We start from the raw sequence: 7206 nt of genomic DNA on the forward strand, positions 1-7206 counted from the left end.
TTCTTCTCTATTTTAACAATATTTTGCTCTATAGCATTTCTTATATTCATATAATGATTTTACATTTCTGTGACTGACAATATCTTTAAATTATTTATATACAGTGTCTATCTTTTAATCATGTCTGTGTTATCTGAGATTTTAAAAACATTTTTGCCCAGTAAAGTTTATTTTGTGATATCAAATGGAATTCAGAAGAATATTATATCAAATATATTTCTTTACCTTGGGAAAGTACAGTATAACCTGTGTCACCTGTTTTAATTATGGTTTTCACATTAATTACTTATAACTTTCACTTGGAAAATAATTTTTAAAAAACTTCAGAAGATTTGTTTTGTGTTTACACAAAGACTTGAAATGTGTTTACAGTTTTATTAACTTTTGTTCATTTTGGATCACTATTTAACGAAGATCCTTGGGACATCTATTTGTTTTAAGGAGATCTTTATGTTTATGGAAATGCTTGCCCTAATAAAAGCCTACATATCCATTTTGTTTTTTTCTTAATTTGCATTTTATAATTATATTATCGTATCTGGAGCTTTTACTGTGTTACTATAGGATGGTGACACAGTAATAATTTACCAACTTTATTGTAAACATTATGTTATATCAGGAAAATAGCATGATAGTAATCCCAGAAGGAAGGTTTCTTCAGTACCACCACAGATATGCTAGGGTTTTCCTTGAAACACCTTTAATTTCCATTTTAGTTGTATACCTCTGCTTTCTAGCACTAGGTTTGGTATTTCCAAGCTCTTTTGATAGTCTATATTTTACGTTTCTAAGACATATTATAAATTTATAGCTGTATTATTTTACGTTTCTAAAACATACTGTAGTCTATACTTATAGTTATATTATTTTACATTTCTAAAACATATAGTAAATTATGAATTAGTTGTCTAAAGGGAATTTGGAAAACAAGGTACAGTGTGTTAGGCTCCTGATAGAAGAAATGTCTAAAGGATTAAAAAACAAACAAACAGTCAGAAGGGAAAGGTGAGATGGTGCTCAGGTGCAGCCTATACTATTAACAGGCAAGAAAAGAATCCAAATAGAAGTTTTGTAATCCAGCTATTGTTGTGTTTTCTGTTTCCCTTCAAAGCAAAACTCTCTGTAGAGTTGTGTATACTCACCGTCTTCCCTTCCTTACCTCTTATTCTTCCCTGAAACCAATCCAGATAGGCCTGCAGCTTTGTCAGTCTGCTGAAATGATTCTTCTGAAGGTCACCAAGGATCTCTTTGTTACCAAAATCAATGGTCTTCTGCTGCCTTTACCTTGCTCATCTTCTCAGCCATGTTGGACACAATCGACCACTTCTTACCTTCCCAAATACACTTGATTCTGAGCTTTAATACATGGCATCTCACTCTTAGATTTCCCTCCTCCCCACTGGCCAGTCCCTTTTTTTTCTTTGCTGGTGTGTCTTCTAAATGTGGGTAGCGTCTCAGGCCTCAAGAATATTCTCTCTTCCCTCTCTCTAGGTAAGCTCATTCAGTCCAAAGGCTTAAGTACCATATATGTGCCGATGATTCACGCATTTTTATCTTTTTTCCCATCCTTGCCTCTGAGCTGCAGACTGAAATACTAACTGCCTTTTGAACACAACCATCTTCCTAGTTTGGGTCACAAATTAGAAGTCACCTAGATATCTCTCTTTCCCTCATCCCCTTTGCAGCCCATCAGCAGGCCCTGTTGGCTGTATCTCTAAAATAGATCCTCAGCATTACAATTCCTTCCTATGTCTGTTGCTACCATCCTGGCCCAATCTACCATCCTCTCCTACTTAGCCTCCCTACTGTCCTTTCTCCCCATATAACCAGCAAAGTTCTTTCTGAAACATAGATCAAGCCACTTCCTTGTTTAAAACTCTCCAGCAGCTCCTTATTGCACTAACAATAAATTCCAGGCACCTTACACTGGACTACGAGGCTCCACAAGTTCTGGTTCCTGCCATCTCTGATTCCATTCCCTACAACTCCAGAGACACTGGAAGTCTCTCCTTGCTCCCCAACTTGCCAAGATTTTTCCCACTTGGGGCTTTTGCACCGAGTGTTCTTTCTTCCAGGAACATTCTTCCTACCCACCTTCAAATGTTGGCTTCTGTTCATTTTATTCACATCTAAGCTCATATGTCACTCCGCAGAGGCCTGACACCTCTCTGTGGTTATTGTTACTGTGTTGTATTTTCTTCTTAGCACTTAGTGCTGTCTGAATTTATTATATTTCTTTACCCACACATCTGTTGTGAATATGAATATAACTTCTCCATTGAAATTCAAGTTCATTAGAGCAGGAATTCGGCCTTCTTCAACACTGTATCCCCAGAACCTAGAAGAGTATCTGGTGCATGAGAGAGTTCAAGAAGTATTTGTTACATTGTTGCATAATGATGCCAAACTGATTTTATAAGGACAATTTTAACTGATACCCAACTTCACCAAAAGAACCCTCTGCCAGCTACTAGCTGTGTCACTTTGAACAAGTTCCTTATTCTCTGAGTCAGTTTACTCATATGTCAAATGGTACTACTTACCTCATACGGCAGGTTCTGAGGATTAAATGAAATACCTGACAACACAGTTAAACCCTTGAAAAAGGTAGCTCATCTTCTCAAGCTTTTTCTTATTCAATGTATACATTAGCATTCCAAAGTTTCCAGGGTTTTTTTGAACCTGTAAATGTTTATACAGGCTTTTTTCCTAGATAGAAGAATGTTTTGGTCAAGACTCATGAGTAACATATTATCTTAACTAACTGCCTTTTATTTTTCAGTATTTTTTTCTCTCCCTCAATTGTCATTTTTCACAAACACAATTTTCTGTCGTTTCCTTAAAGTGGCTATAATGTGAACTTCAAGGGGGAGAGACATAACTGTGATGCTGATGCTGGGCGGTCAACCAGGCTCAGTCGCAAAGCCACAATCCTTCCGCCCGCGAAGTTCAGATCCACACCTTAGCAAAGGACTGCTATCTACCTGTCGCAGCCATCAAGAGGTCACAAGTAGAGCCACGACTCCACTGTGCTGCCTAAGAGGGCCTGTTTGACAGGGGTTCTTCAAGGACCGAGATAGCAGTCAGTCTCAGAAACAATGCTTATGAGCTATGACAAATGTACCCACATATCATAGCACTACGTAATCTTGGGTGCAGACTGCACAGCACTTTTTACAGAAGAAAGGGAAGGCCCCTCCAACATTAGTATCCTTTCTCCTCCCACGTTTGCCTATTTTTCCTGCATGCTCACTCTTGCCAGCATCTTGCGGGTACACCTGCCACACTGTGTCCTTGTATTTTGGTTGAATAAACAAAAGAGCACTGAAGGCTGCCTTTGAGCTTCCTCAGTGCCAAATGAAGTAATGAGGTTTTTATTAAATGGCTTAGCTACAGAGTATTTGCAGAGATCTCTACAGCTTCATAATCATTAAGCAAAATAAGTTTATCTAAAACCTCTTAAACTTAGTATCAGTTACTACCAAAACTGAACCATGAAAGTGCAAAACACCCTTTATTTTCAAGTAGTCCCCTCGATTTTCTTTTGTGATTAACAGGACATTTAGTTTTTTCTAAATTTCTACTTTGGGTCCAAGCGTCTTCCCTTCTATAAGCAGACATTTCTTACTTCTGTAATGACTTTATAAGCTCCAACAGTAGGTGGTGCTATGAATGCACGAAAATAAATTAGTACAGACCACAACAGAACTGTCACAGGTTTATTTCGTGACTTATTACAACATAGAAATATGCCTTTTTAATACTTCATATAAAGTTATTGACAATACAAAATTTTTTTCTTTTTTTTCTTTTAATGAAAATGATTTAACTTAGAAATCTATTGTGAAACTTTTGTCTAGTTTTGCAATTCTCAGATATTCCAGTGCAAAAATAGATCCCATTACAGACAGCATAAAGTGCTTGGAATGAAGGGCCAATGATAAAAGAAAAAGCACAAAAACATAGCTTCATCGCAGGGTGTAAGACGGGAGAACAGAATACTTAAACCTTATGGAAGGTTAAACATTCTATAAAAAGGGATGCAACAATTCTGAAGAGAATTAGAACAATATGACTATAGCACTATATTATTACTAGTAAATAGGAACAAGGGTAGAAATTAATATCTCAGCGTCAAAGTGGTTCAATATAATATGACACATGGCTCTTTGGAAAAAATTTTTACCTGATATATACAACCACGAGAAGAAAACAGACACATCCCTTTAGTCAATGATTAGTATACAGTGAATGCTGTGCAACATTTAATAGTCACAATGCATATGCCTTCAGTACAGGTATTGAAATACAGTAGTTTGAGGTTTGGTTATTTGTTTTTTAACAGTGATCTATGCTGGAGTTTACATATAGAGGGCTTTGTTATTGTTTTCTTTTGTATTTTTCACATTCACAGTTAATAAGGTTTAAGGTGTCCAAAAGAAGCAAGAGCCAAAACCTTTAAACACTTTTGAAAATTTCTGAAACTCACATGGTTACATTTCCACAGGGATTATATAGAAATTTTACCTGACTGAGCAGAAGGTTGTAAAAATTTCTACTATAATTAGGCTTACACAGAAAAATTTAAAAGACTACTGTTTGGATAGTCTAAAAGGTAACAATATTAATGAAGTAGATGGGTAGCTGTAGACTTTTTCTAGCTTAAGAGAACCTTTAAATCTATATTGAAATGTTGCATTTTTTTCAAAGTAGTTCACAGTATTTTTTGATTTTTTAAAATATGGCCTTGAAGTAATCAAATAAAGGAGCTACTCATGGTTTTAATATAATACAGAATTAGAACATGATTCTAGTGAAATGGGAAAACAGAAGCTTGATTTTGAAAAATATTGAACAAGGAGAAACAATTATTCTATGAATTTTATATCATTAAAGATAGCATAAAATATGAGCTCATGCCAATAGTTATTGGGAAAATGCCTTCATTACTGGTTTATCATTTTAGAAAATATCAGCATTCATTTCTTTTTTTTTTTAAGATTTTTTGATGTGGGCCATTTTTAAAGTCTTTATTGAATTTGTTTCAATATTGCTTCTGTTTTCTGTTTTGGTTTTTTGGCCGTGAGGCATGTGGGATCTTGGCTCCCCGACCAGTGATCGAACCAGCACCCCCTGCGTTGGAAGGTAAAGTCTTAACCACTGGACCGCCAGGGAAGTCCCCTAAAGGTCATTTTCTTTTTCCAAGCAACAAGTTGCATGATAACATACAGTAAATTTTAAAAGAAAAAATACAGATTTGGATAGATCTGAAATCTTGCACCTTTAGAGTTAATATCTAAATTTTTTTTAAAGGAGAAGACACTAGTAATGATATTAAAAGATGACTTTACCAAACAGTATTTCTCTCATAATTTTGTTGCCTCAAGACAGATGACATTAAGCATTAGTGCAATATTATTTTTAACAAGTATTTACTGACTAAAAAAATTAAACTGGGTTAGAAAAGTCTGAGATAATCTTCACGTGGGGGCATTTGCTGTTTTTTGTTTGTTTGTTTGTTTTCATGATAGGTTAGTGATTGAAGAGATGAAAAATTTGAGATTGTCACAGTGGGGTATCTGAGATTTTCAAAGTCAATTATTCAAAGGTACTAAATGCCATAAGCACAGTTTTATGTTATTCAACAAGCTTTGAAGCCAGCCGTCTTCTCTGTGAAAGTATTCATTATATAGTCTTGTGATCCTTATGACATTTAAACTTTCTTGGCTTTTGCATTGTTGCTATTTTCAAAAAGTGGGCTGCCCAATATTCTTTCAGTGGGTTCCCACAACCACAACAAAACCTGTATTTGTAAACCAGTTAGCTGACAAACATGGCACAGGAAATCTACTGAGAGTTAATATCTCCTCACCGCATCCATCCATACTCAGTTATAACATACACTCAAAAAATACTTGATTAATGCACTGATACTAAAAGTATTCTAAATGATCTTAAAGAAACTTAAATACAATGTTGTCATGAGATCTTGGCCATCACACTGTTTTCTAGTCACTAGGCATTAGATGATCCATTCGCAAACTTACATGAAAAAATAAAGCTAGCGCGGCAGTGTGGCTGTACTCCTCTGTGCCACAGGGTTCTACAAAGAGGCCATTCTAAGGTTTTAGAAGTCACTGACAGAACTTACAATTCCAAATAACATTAAAAGTACAAAGATTTTTTTCTCAAAATACAACTCCATCTTTTCATATTCTAGATTAATCCAAAAAGCCAGAAATAATACTATGCTTGTATCAAACAACAAGATCTTGAGATGCACTGTACCGTGTTAGCAGACAATCAGGACAAATGGACACAGGCCTCCCTTGGTTTGAACGCATCATCTCCTTCATCCCATGCCCTGGCTTCCACAGCCTGCGGCCCCAACAATGCGGTTGCTGATTCTTTGCTTCTTAACCAGGATCTAAGTATACTTAAAGAGTCCCAGAAAGATAACCTTGGAGACTCATGGTTCCAAGCAAGGACAACAACGAAACCAAGTCTCACTCTTGCATGTTACCATGCAATTTGCATGTTGCAATTTGTATGTCACCACCATCAGAGCAGCTCATCAAAGAGGGAATCAAAGCAGGTCTTTCCCCACACATGGAACCATTTTGTCACCTGATATTTGATTATGTCAACAGACTCTGAGTAGAGCAGCTTTCACAAAAGTGTGCATGACACACCATGGTGCTTCGGGCTTTCTGAGCAACTTGGCATTAGTCATTCCAGTGCACTTACTGCCGGCACAGGCTGTGTCACCGGGAAACCAGTCTCCTGGCTTGGCACGGCTTAATGAATGAGGATGCCTTTTGATTTTGATAAACAATCACTGGCCATGATTACTTGATGAATTATTGTTGCAACCCCAGTTAGAATACAAAGGAACAAAAAAGTATGTCAAACCCATATGTCCACTGGGTTCCATACTAGAGTTTCACATAAGTATAAGGTAATAAACTAAATTCAAGTCTTTCTCACTCGAGAGCCATACAAGACATAGGCTACAAAGGCACTGCCCTTGTAATGGAATTTTGTTTTCATTGCATTGAATTGCATTGCATTGAATAGTATCAGTACAGTATCCAGTTTACCTCTTCCCGCAAAATCTTCCAGCTCTTTCCTCTGGAACACTTCACATAGTGCAAAGGAAGGTCTAGTTCCTCCTTTCTTGTAGCCACCCTGTATGAACAGGATTCT

This window comes from Hyperoodon ampullatus, assembly GCF_949752795.1.
Source record: "Hyperoodon ampullatus genome assembly, chromosome: 6".
Lineage (NCBI taxonomy): Eukaryota > Metazoa > Chordata > Mammalia > Artiodactyla > Ziphiidae > Hyperoodon > Hyperoodon ampullatus.